Consider the following 13,630-nt stretch of genomic DNA (forward strand, 5'->3'; position numbering starts at 1 on the left):
ATGGCTTCACACACATGGCATAAAGGAACCATAAGCCCTGGCACCAGCTCACAAGAACCAAGGGGAGACATAAACAAGGCATGCTGTCCCATCTGTGTAAAGACCTGTCTGCTGTGTGGAGCCAGATTAAGAGTCTATATGAAATTCATTTGAACACTGTCAGAGCAGCGCAAATCATTTTGAGAGTCTTGCAGAAGTCTTGTACCTGGAAGCAGGTACAATATGTGTTGCGCCTTGAGCTAAGATTTGAGAGGGCTGCTGTATTAATTTATTCAGAGTGAATTGTATTAGATGGTCAGATGAGAGGTTCTGACAGCTGTATAAAACACAGGTTTGCATGCAAGCACTTTCTCATGAAACCATCAACCCCAACAGACATCATTAGAAATAGGACCATGGGCTCACAAGATCTTGCTGTGAATCAGAATGCTGAATCTTTGTCTAAGATGTTGACATTATTATGTATCTTCCTTTAGAAAAGAGGAGACAGACTTCACAAACATGAATGTGAGATTGTCAGAGTAAGGAACACTATGCTGTATGCTGCAGAAGTTCTGGAAATATATAGTCTTTGATATTTGATAAGCTGAAGTTAAAATAGACAAAACTGAGTTTACTTTCTAGATCACATCATAACTTGCACACAACAGAAATTTTATACACCATTTTTGTTTTATATGGCATACTATGTGCCATGTATGTATTTGTAGTCTCTTGTAGTAGATAGAGGAAGTGCATGAACAAGATTCATAGGTGGTTTCTGTATGAAGAAAAGAACTGGACTCTCTGTGGTGTGGTAAAGCACTTTCAGTGTTCGCATCACTGATAAGATTTTGTAATAAGCCACTGTTTTATTCCACCTAATATCAGATCTTTTAGATTGGAGGGATGACCATAGCTGCTTGGACATTAATCAGTCCAATAGGTGTTTAGGAAATGTTACCACAAGACTGATAAAAGGACGTTATTACAGAGCACTGGGGACCTCAGTGTTTTTCTGCTTTAACACACCTGATTTAACTCAGAGGATTACCAAACCATCTTGGAGTCAAACCAGCTGTGCAATACCCTATGGTCACAGCAAAAAGCCAGTCAGGCCACTACCATTACAATTATTTTAGTAATTTATTTCTTCAGAAGATATGATTAAGAGGCAAGAGCCTGCTAATAGACCTAGAAGTTTGCTGAGGACAGAAAATTCAGTTCCTTCATCAGATTATAAGGATCCAGACATAATATGAAAAGTGGGGGAGACAAGAAACCAACCTGTGTGTAGGAACTCAGACTACTTGAAAAATACCACATCTGTCAAGGGTGGGACTCAAACTCAGGTCAGCAGCATGAGAGTCAATTGCAAAGATGAACTCAAATGTTGTGAAAGTTCCAAAAGGTTTAATAAAAATTCAAATAAAAAAATGAAGACACAGGAAAAAGGCAAAAATGAGATGCAAAGTTTATCCAAAAGTTCAGTCAATAAATCCAAGAATAAATCCAAAGGAAAATATCTCCTCAAAGGAGTTATACAACAGCAAGAAATTCTCCAAGACAAAGGTGAAAATCACAAAAGGCTTCAAAAATCCAAGTAGGTAGGAACAGAGTAACTTACACAAGACACGAGAGGCTGGCCTTAGTATGATTATACACCAAGCAAAGTTAAATAGACAAGGGAATGAGACAATAATACTAATCACAAACAGAGGGAACACAATATGAGAGAACAGTGAGGGCCTCTGGTGGCCAACACACAAAATAACAGGTCCAGAATCCTGACAGAACTTCCCCTCTAGGAACGACTCCTGACGTTCCTCACAGGACGATCAGGTCAGTGGGCATGGGACACATTAACTGGGTCCAAGATGGCCTGATCAGGAACCCAAGAGCACTCCTCCAGACCATAGCTTTCCTAGTCGACCAGATACTGAAGCGATCCTTACACCCGTCGGGAATCCAGTATCTGATAGACTGTGTACAACAGCTGATGTGGTGGTCTAATTGCCGGAGTGAAGGGACAAGACAAAACATGTTTAAGAAGGATGACATGGAATGTGGGATTAACTCTTAGAGAGCTAGGTAAATGTAATTGGTAAGTATAGGATTTGCTCTCCTTGCAACTTTGAAGGGCCCAGTGTAGTGCTGGGACAACTTGCGGGACTCCACTCGCAGGGGCAGGTTCTTCATGGAAAGCCAAACCCTCTGGCCCAGATGCAGAGTGGTAGCAGGTCTGCGATGAGGATTCGCCTGTCGCTGATACTGCTGGACCTTCCCTTGGTTGCATGTGGTACAGGCTGCCACAAAGGTCCTGACATCGTCCATGATGGTTGGCCACCAAAACCAGCTCTGGAGGAATTCAAGGGTGCAGGTAGCATCCTGGTGACAGCTTAGCCAGGAGGAGTGACCCCACTGGAGAATTTGGAAATGGACAGACCTAGGCCCAAACAAGCGGTTAGCAGGTCTTAGCTTACCATGGCTTCTATTTCCCACCTAACACTACCTAACACTAGCCACTACCTTGGAGCTCGGGATAATGGGCTTGACAGGTTCCTCATGATTGGTGGGCAAGTATATTCGAGACAGGGCATCAGGCTTAAGATTCTTGGAACAGATAGTAACTACAGAGTAACGGACATGAGAGGATGGCCTTAGTGCAACTACCAAAGAAACTGAGGAACAGGGCAACTTAAATAGACACAAGGGAATGATACACAGGTGAGAGCAGTAATACTAATCACAGACAGAGGGAACACAACATGAGGGAACAATGACGGCCAGAATCCTGACTTTGGACCCATCTGCTTTGAAAAATATTACAACTTTGTGTAGTCACACAGTCTGGTGAAATCTATGTGCACTGCTGCATTTACTACTATGCTGATTTCTATCACATAACTAGGTCCTCTGTTAGAGAAATGTTTTGGTCACTGTTGCTGTGTTTTGAGAATTTTGTTTGCATAGACTATAATTCCTGTGGTTCTTCAGATTGTGATGTCACACCACATGTAAAAAGGGCATCATGTACATTCACTTGCATACCCTTGATCTCATGCTGAAATTCATAGTGCCCACTTCTAAGTGACAATAAAATCAATATTTTTTGTTATACTTCTCCCTCTGCTGTTCATATTTGTGTATGTGTGTTTATGTGTGTATGTGTTTTTGTGTGTGCCTTAAGGACACGATTGCTCCATTAGTAAAGAGTCTTAAAACCACTAAAACAATGTAGATTTACTTGTGCCAATAATCAGCACTGCCCTTGAGTGCATGTGGAATTCTGCATTTTTCAAAAAACTCCTCACCTGACTTCACATATACTCAGGTAACTGCTGTTGGTAACAGAGCTTTGAAGGCAAAGGTTGCCCTCTCTCCAAACAGCACAGGTTTTTTCTTATATTTAATTCAATTCAATTCAATTTTATTTGTATAGCACTTTTAACAGTAGTGCTTTTTGAATATTGTCACAAAGCAGCTTTACAGAAATAAATACCTTCAAAATAAATTAAATCAAAATAAATTGTAAATATGTGAATTTATCCCTAATGAGCAAGCCAGAGGTGACGGTGGCAAGGAAACACTCCCTGAGACAATATGAGGAAGAAACCTTGAGAGGAAGCAAACTCAAAAGGGAACCCATCCTCATCTGGGTGATAATGGATAGTGCAATTATAAATAAATCCCTTCTATAACTGTGTACTATATGGAAAAATAGTGCAATTGTTCAACCAGTAAATTCATTACAGTTTTCACATGAAGTCTGGTTTTTTGAACCTACCCGCTGTCCATTGATGGAGACTTGAGTGCAAAACTGCTCGCAGCAACCACAGCCCCAAAGCCACCACAGCAATAGAAGTCCCAAGCCGTCACAGTACAACTCCCCATATGGGATCCCCAAGCTATCTCCACGGCCGCCAAGTGGCACCATCCCCAGCAATCCCAATGATCTTCGGGCCGTCCATGTGGGGCCACCCCCAGCAGCAGCGAGCAAACTCAACCAATGAGAACTCCAACCAGAAGTAGGGCATCAGGATGGATCAGCCAGGTCTGGAGAACAGAAACTGGAGATCACTGGTATCTCAAGAGTAGCATGTGTAGCTTGACAGAGAGAAAGAGACAGAGAGAGAGAGAAAGAGAGAGAGAGAGAGATTGTTAAGTAAGCTTTTGTCACATAATGGTTAAGGACAATGTACTTTGCATGCAGAGTGTAAGCAAGGATTCCGGCAAGACGAGCTGTGACAGCATAAGGGAGAGCCAGACGGTAACACAGACATGAGGGCGCCCTGCGACATAAAGCGACCAGCCACTCCACCATCAACAAACCTGAGTGAAGGCATGAGAGTGGGGGGGCAACATCATCCACACATCCCAGTTCACCACAATACTCTATGCCTGTGAACCCTCCAGATCTGCTCATTTACCTAAGAAAAAACTATTCACAAAAGGCTTGACTAAACAAATATGTTTTCAGCCTAGACTTAAACACTGAGACTGTGTCTGAGCCCCAAACACTAATTTGAAGGCTGTAACATAAATGTGGGGCTTTGTAAGAGAAAGCTCTACCCCCTGCTATAGTCTTCACTGTTGGAGGTACCAACAAATAGCCTGCACCTTTTGATTGAACTAGGCGTGGCAGATCATAAAAGACCAAAAGTTTGCGAGACCAATCAGTGCTTTATAGGTCAATAGTAGTGTTTTTTAATCAATACGAAATTTGATTGGGAGCCAATGCAGTGTGGATAAGACTAGGGTGATGAGGTCATAGCTTCTAGTTCTAGTAAGGACTCTTGCTGCTGCATTCTGGACTAATTGGAGCTTGTTTATGCACCTACTGGTACATCCAGACAGAAAGGCATTACAATAATCCAACCTAGAGGTAACAAAAGCATGAACTAATTTTTCTGCATCATGTAGTGACATTATATTTCTTATCTTAGCAATATTTCTGAGATGAAAGAAGGCTATCTTAGTAATATTATCTACATGAGCTTCAAATGAAAGACTGGAGTCAATAATCACACCAAGGACTTTTACTGCTGCACATGATGAAACAGAAAGGTCATCCAGAGTTGTTATGTAATCAGAAACCTAACTTCTAGCTACATGTGGTCCTAGTACAAGTACTTCTGTTTTGTCAGAACAGTGGAAGCTAATAAGAAAGATAAGATAAGATAAGATAAGATAAGATAAGATAAGATAAGATAAGATAAGAAAAGAAAGAACTTTATTCATCCCCAGGGAAATTCTTGTGCCAGAGGTTGCTCAAACAGGTACATCACTACAATGTAGGAATAAAAGACAATATAGTAATAAATGAGGTAGTAAAAATAACTGCAGTGCGTAATAGAATAGCAAAAATGTGAGATATTTTAGTAAAAAATAAGTAAGTACACAAAAAATAAGTGGAGAAGTAGAAAAGTAGAGTGAAAAGTAGAAAGTGACATTGCACACGATATTGCACTTTATATTGCACATGGTATTGCATATTCAAATGGTAGAATAGCAGAAAAATGATAATGCCCATGGTATTGCACATTATTATTCACAGATGTACTGTCAGTGATATTGAAAAGTAATAAATAGTAACAATAATGGTATTGCACAATAATGGTAGTGCACATGATAGTGATACTATTATTCTCAGTGTCTAATGTTACAACTTTACTCCCTGCAGAATGGGGAGGAGTTATACAGATTGATGGCCATTGGTATAAAAGACCTTCTGTGGCGTTCTGTGGTACACCTCAGTGGTCTTAGTCTATGGCTGAAGGTGCTCTGATGTGCCTCCAGGGTGTCGTGCAGGGAATGAGAGACATTATCCATTATACTGAGTAGTTTCCTCAGAAAAAAACATGACTCTCACATAGCTGCCTGCCTCATCCAGGTGAGTATAAGCCCTGTTCAGCAGAAAGAGGATGGCGTCTTCCACTCCCATGCGGGGCTGGTAGGCAAACTGCAAAGGGTCAAGTGACGGCTCAACTAGTGAACGGAGGTGCTTCAGGACTAGCCTCTCCAGTGACTTCATGGCATGTGAAGTCAAGGCCACTGGTCTGTAGTCATTGAGGGTGTTTGTTTGCATTTTCTTGGGGACAAGAACAAGGCATGATGTCTTCCACAGGACAGGGACAGTCATCAGGTTCAGGCTCAGCTAAAGATGTACTGAAAAACCCCACACAGCTGACTAGCACACCCTCTGAGCACACTAGGACTGAGGCTGTCAGGTCCTGCAGCCTTGCCCGGGCGTAGTCTGCTGAATTCTCTTCTCATATCTTCCTCAGTTATGGTGACGACTGGCCCCAGACAGCTGTTAGAAAGCCCTGATGGGGAGGTGGCCAGGCTGAGCACGTCCTGATTTTGCCAAGTGGTTGCTGTCCTGAGACCAACATATTTCATGATGTTCTTGGGACAACAACTGCGCGAGCCAATCAACGTTTATGATGTCATCACCGTGTGCCGTGCTGCTGCCGATTCCGCCAAAGTTTAAAAAAAAGCAATAACGGCAAAACCCCTCTGTCAAGCACGGAAGTTACAAGGTAAGACCAACACAGTTTTCACATTTCCTTATTAATTTACAGTAGTCTGCTACTACGGCTGATGATCATAAAATGCATATTTGTTTTTTAGATTAACATTGGTGAGTTAAGTGTTGATACCAGTCAAAACTGATGATGAAACGGTCTGATAGGAACATTTAGATTTTAATATTATTTTTATAGTCTGCCTAGCTACAAACAAACAACAAAAAAAAAACCTACAGACTGTGACTAAATGGTCGCATTTTTCTGCCGGTGCGACAAAGTTTGTTAGCGCTCGCACTGGTACCACGGCAAAGTTTCCCAAAATCTCATTTATTGGTGCCGTTTCTGTTGCGTATGAACAAAACAGCGCTGGTTTGAAACGCGCCGCAACAACCGTTTATCAGTTCAGCTCGGTCCATCAGACAGTGCAGCGCGATGCCATGCGAGACCCAGTGAGTGAGAAGCGTTTGAATTAGCTGATTTATTGTGTTACACGATGTTGTCTTCAGACCATCATATGAATATGTTGACCTCAGGTCGTCACTGATTTATTGTGTTACACGATGTTGTCTTCAGACCATCATATGAATATGTTGACCTCAAGTCATCACTGATTTATTGTGTTACATGATGTTGTCTTCAGACCATCATATGAATATGTTGACCTCAAGTCATCACTGATTTATTGTGTTACACGATGTTGTCTTCAGACCATCATATGAATATGTTGACCTCAAGTCATCACGGATTTATTCTGTTACACGATGTTGTCTTCAGACCATCATATGTTGACCTCAAGTCATCACCGATTTATTGTGTTACATGATGTTGTCTTCAGACCATCATATGAATATGTTGACCTCAAGTCATCACCGATTTATTCTGTTACACGATGTTGTCTTCAGACCATCATATGAATATGTTGACCTCAAGTCGTCACTGATTTATTGTGTTACACGATGTTGTCTTCACACCATCGTATGAATATGTTGACCTCAAGTCGTCACTGATTTATTGTGTTACACGATGTTGTCTTCACACCATCGTAAGAACATGTTGACCTCAAGTCGTCACTGATTTATTGTGTTACACGATGTTGTCTTCACACCATCGTATGAATATGTTGACCTCAAGTCGTCACTGATTTATTGTGTTACACGATGTTGTCTTCACACCATCGTATGAATATGTTGACCTCAAGTCGTCACTGATTTATTGTGTTACACGATGTTGTCTTCACACCATCGTAAGAATATGTTGACCTCAAGTCGTCACTGATTTATTGTGTTACACGATGTTGTCTTCACACCATCGTATGAATATGTTGACCTCAAGTCATCACTGATTTATTGTGTTACACGATGTTGTCTTCAGACCATCGTATGAATATGTTGACCTCAAGTCGTCACTGATTTATTGTGTTACACGATGTTGTCTTCACACCATCGTATGAATATGTTGACCTCAAGTCGTCACTGATTTATTGTGTTACGCGATGTTGTCTTCAGACCATCGTATGAATATGTTGACCTCAAGTCGTCACTGATTTATTGTGTTACACGATGTTGTCTTCACACCATCGTATGAATATGTTGACCTCAAGTCGTCACTGATTTATTGTGTTACACGATGTTGTCTTCACACCATCATATGAATATGTTGACCTCAAGTCGTCACTGATTTATTGTGTTACACGATGTTGTCTTCAGACCATCGTATGAATATGTTGACCTCAAGTCGTCACTGATTTATTGTGTTACACGATGTTGTCTTCAGACCATCGTATGAATATGTTGACCTCAAGTCATCACTGATTTATTGTGTTACACGTCTTCAGACCATCATATGAATATGTTGACCTCAAGTCATCACTGATTTATTGTGTTACACAATGTTGTCTTCAGACCATCATATGAATATGATCTGCTTTATTAAATGTGTTCAAATCATCAAAATAGTTTTGCAAAGAACAAAGAAAAATACTGCACCCAAAATCTGTTCAGTCATGTAAATCACATGCTTATAATTACAGTTGTTTTCAGCTGTCTTTTTATGATGTTATTATTGTTTAAAAAAATGAATTTCATTCAATTAAAAGAAGAACTGTCTTAATTGTAGCTTATGTATTTAAAGGACAGCAAGTTGCATTAAGAGCATATGATGGAAGGTAAGATTTCACTCTATTTAATGTAATTTAACAATGTTTAAATTTTAACATGGTTTAAGTCTAACACAATGCACACCATGTTGTTATCAAACGTGCTTTTTTATTGTTAATGAGAACCCAGTGTGCTTGCAAAATGTGTCATCTGTTAATTATTTTTCATCTTTGTAGATGTTAAGGCATTAATACGTTTCCAAAATAGGAGGCCAGCATTCACAGTAGGAAGTGTGGGGCCATATAACATCCAAGTGCAAAGTTTAAACATGTTAATGGAGGACAGCAAGGTTTCTGACGAGGTAAATCAATATCCTTATAGTAAATGGCTATGTAAATTTTCAACACTTATTTCCTGTCCACTTTTCCTACCACCAAGGCAAATGTCCATGGCCTCTGTCTAATTCATAAGTTCTGCATGTGATTGACAAAGATATTTTTTTCTATTTTCTTTGGTTGCCAGATGCCAAAAGACACCAAAATACATTTAAACAAACTGGGAAATTAACTTGCAGAAACCCCAGAATACATAAAAGTAAATGCTTTGTGTTTTTGCTCTAGCAGTAACGTATGCCTCCAACATCTGGCCATTTTGTTCTCCCTTCCAGTCTGTTTCAGGGTTAAATCACTTCCTCTCTTGCATGATCGTATTATTTAATTATTTATTTATTTATTTATTTATTTTACATTTTCATTTACAGAACCAAAAAGATCCAGTCTAGCACAGGACTAGTGATAAATGATTCACTATATTTCTCTGTTACTCACAATATTGAGCTTTACCTCATTTTTTTTTTCTTTAAATTCTCAGGTCATGGATTCCGTATGTAATGTTCTTAGCAAGGTAAGCATGATTTTATTGGCAATAATTTGAATTGGATACATAAAAAAATAACAATTGCTCTGCACTGATTTGTCCTGGGGCATAGGATGAACAAACATGTTTCTGAAGTCTTATAAAGGAGTGACATTCCTCTTTAATTGACAGAAGGCTTTCACTAAGTACATTTTTGTAGACTGCCCACATTTAAGACCTGTAGCCTTGACATGAGTTCTGACATATTTTTGAACAGAAGGGACAGTTATGGCCATGTTGGAGGCCATAGGGAAACCTATGGCCTGTTGCAGTGAGGAAGAGATGGAGGAGGAGGACAAGGAGGAAGAGAAGCATGAGCAACTCAATGAAGAAAGACATAGGCAAGATGAGGGAGTGGAGGAAAAAGAAAGGAAAGGAAAGTGTACAAAGTTTTAGGAAGGTTAACAGCTCAAGGAAAGTGCTACCAGGTAGATGAAGATGAGTTGAGGATGAGGGTCAAAGGAGAAAACATGTCCACAAACATGTTCCAAATGTTAATAAGGGTTTGTATTTCTACTACATGCATACATTTAAGTATAAAAGCACAAAAACAGTCATAAGATTTAATGGCAAATTAAAATAGTTCCAAGACTGCCAATTTTAAGAAGCATAAATGTCTTTGCTGTTTTTTAAATGCAAAGCACTTCATCTTGAATTATGAGTCACAGCCACTCATTCACAGTTAGCCACTCTGCCTCTTAGGGCTATTCCCATGATTGCTGTTATGCTCTGCTGTCATGCTTTGCATCTGTGACACAGTACTTCTTTATACATAGGTCGGCAAAAAAGATGTTCCACCCAATGTGCTGCAGCAGCCTACAAAGGCAAAGACAAAGGTGACAATATTCAGCACTTTAACAGAGGGAGAGGCAGAAGACCTTGCCATGGCACTGGCCAAACGTGCCAAAAGAGAAGCTGCTTACTGGGATACCCAAAGAGGACATCCCAGCAATACTGTAAGTGTGTTTATGTAAGCTCTCTCTCTCTCTCTCTGTCTGTCTCTCTTTTGCACACACACACACACACACACACACACACACACACACACACACAAACATGAACTTTTGGTGTCATGTCTTAGAAGATCTTGATGGCTATAACATTATTTTCTTTTTAAAAACCATGGGAATCAGTTAAGATGCAACACTGTATATCAATATTTTCATCCTATTAATAGGCATTAATGGGCATTAGTCACACACAAATTTTTACTATCAGGAGAAAATTTTCAAAAGTGTCCATCTTGTCAAAATCCACTGTCCATTAAACATATTTTGCTGGCCTGTAGTACTTCAACTCCTTTGAGGAACTTGTTTTATTCTGTTGATACTTTTGGAAAAAAAGGTTTTTAACCAGGTAAATACAAACTTAGTCTTAAGGTTTTTAGAAAAATTTATCTTAAACATCTTTAGTTTTATTTTTGACTAACTACTAAACCTGGCTCTTGCCATGAATATAGCCATAGAAGCTGGCATGGCGTTAAAAAAGGAAGAAAAAAATAGGCATCAAACATCCTGCTCAACTGTTTTAGCGTGATGACCCTCTATGTTTTGAAACTGTCAGAGGAAGGCTTTATCAAAAGGAAAATGACAAAAAGCTTAGGGATAAAATATCACACCTACAGCTTATATAATTTTGTTTTTTAAAATATAAATTAATCAAAATGTCAGTAATGTAAGCGTATTTACTAAATAGATCTAGCCTTTCCTCAGACAATGTAGATTAGTAAAATGTGATAGCAGCGTGGGTCTGGACAGATTTGTCTTATCTGCCTTTTTACCATACAGTGTAAATGTGGGGTGCGTTACTAGAAGAGGACACATACATGGCCCACCATTGAGGTGTCTGTATAGTTACTCAAATGACATGCTTATTTTTATTTATTTGCAGGAGGAGCATCGAAAGAATGAAAATGAATTTGCAAAACCTTGGTCCTGAATCGGAGCTGGATTTGGCCACTCACCGCTTTGGGCCCACAGCGGCCGATGTTTTCTTATCTTTTTTGGGGAATTGTATGAAATAAACTCAGCACCCAGGATTGGCACACATGCACTATCAAGTTTGTTTGTAAACAAAGAAGAAAAGTTCAGATTACAAAACGCAGAGGAGTGACATTTGATTTGATTTTTATTTAATTTTACGTTACAGTTAAAAGCACAGGTGACTAAATACAAGCTTTTTAATGATGGTAACTTAATGATTACTGGAGCACTCCAGATGTAGTGAAGAACAATTGCAAAGTTTGATAAAATGGCAAAAAAAAAAAAAATGCACTTGAATAAAAGTACTTCATTTTAACCCTTGAGTTTTGTACCGATTGCTTTGTGTTTTCTTCTCAACTTGATAGAAAACTTGATGTGATATCTGTCCTTGTCTCTGAGGCAATGCCGCTTAAATCTTTTATTGTTTGAATTTTCTTCCTTTATTTGCACTTCCAGTTCATTGACTTTATGGGCAATATCCTCGGGAATTCTCTCCCATGTTTGTAGAGTCTTCAGTATGCTTTCCAGCTTCCTGATAGTTGAACTAGGCCTGTCTTTGTCTTCAATTTCATTTTGTATAGGTTCCACTGCAAATCCTGTATTATGTTGAAATACTTGTCAGTCTTGTTTAGTAGCACATCAATCAGGTGATCCAATCTACGGTTTCTGATACCACAGAGGAACTGGTATTTTAAACGGTGGAAGAAACTAGAGGGAAAGAAAAGCAGAGAGATTGAGGTTGCATGAAGACCAGTTTAGAACAATTAGAATGTACTCTTTTAATTTAGTCAGGATTCACTGAGATTAACAAGCAAATCAAAAGTCAAACAAATAATTACATTAACTTAAAAGTATGTTTTCTGTTGACAATTGTGGTCTTCATATATTCATATGATGGTCTGAAGATAACATCATGTAACAATAAATCAGTGATGACTTGAGGTCAACATATTCATATGATGGTCTGAAGACAACATCGTGTAACACAATAAATCAGTGACGACTTGAGGTCAACATATTCATATGATGGTCTGAAGACAACATCGTGTAACACAATAAATCAGTGACGACCTGAGGTCAACATATTCATATGATGGTCTGAAGACAACATCGTGTAACACAATAAATCAGCTAATTCAAACGCTTCTCACTCACTGGGTCTCGCATGGCATCGCGCTGCACTGTCTGATGGACCGAGCTGAACTGATAAACGGTTGTTGCGGCGCGTTTCAAACCAGCGCTGTTTTGTTCATACGCAACAGAAACGGCACCAATAAATGAGATTTTGGGAAACTTTGCCGTGGTACCAGTGCGAGCGCTAACAAACTTTGTCGCACCGGCAGAAAAATGCGACCGTTTTTTTTTTTTTTTTTTTTTTTTTTTTTGTAGCTAGGCAGACTATAAAAATAATATTAAAATCTAAATGTTCCTATCAGACCGTTTCATCATCAGTTTTGACTGGTATCAACACTTAACTCACCAATGTTAATCTAAAAAACAAATATGCATTTTATGATCCTCAGCCGTAGTAGCAGACTACTGTAAATTAATAAGGAAATGTGAAAACTGTGTTGATCTTACCTTGTAACTTCCGTGCTTGACAGAGGGGTTTTGCCGTTGTTGTTTTTTTTAAACTTTGGCGGAATCGGCAGCAGCACGGCACACGGTGATGACATCATAAACGTTGATTGGCTCGCGCAGTTGTTGTCCCAAGAACATCATGAAATATGTTGGTCTCAGGACAGCAACCACTTGGCAAAATCAGGACGTGCCCAGGCTGAGGTGAGAAGCCAGAAGCCAGCAGAGTCGTTGAGGAGAGAAGGTGGAGTAAGGGTACTGGGGGAGGGGAGCCAGGGGAGGGGTATTGAGGTAGATGGTGGTGAGAGGGAGTCGAGGGGGGGGGTCCTTGGAGAAGCTGGGGGGGAGGGTGAGCAGAAGCCAACTCATCAAACGTGTTAAAGTACAGGTTTAACTCATTGGCATCCAGGTCTCCTTCCCACCTCTGGTCGGTCTTTTTCCCCTGGCTAGTGATTGCTCTCTTGTCACTCCAGACCTCCCTACTGTTCTTCTGCTGAAGTTTCCTCTCAAGCTTCTTCCTGTAACACTCTTTACACTCTTTGATCTTTTC

This window comes from Pangasianodon hypophthalmus, chromosome 20, assembly GCF_027358585.1.
Source record: "Pangasianodon hypophthalmus isolate fPanHyp1 chromosome 20, fPanHyp1.pri, whole genome shotgun sequence".
In the NCBI taxonomy this organism is placed as follows: Eukaryota; Metazoa; Chordata; class Actinopteri; order Siluriformes; family Pangasiidae; genus Pangasianodon; species Pangasianodon hypophthalmus.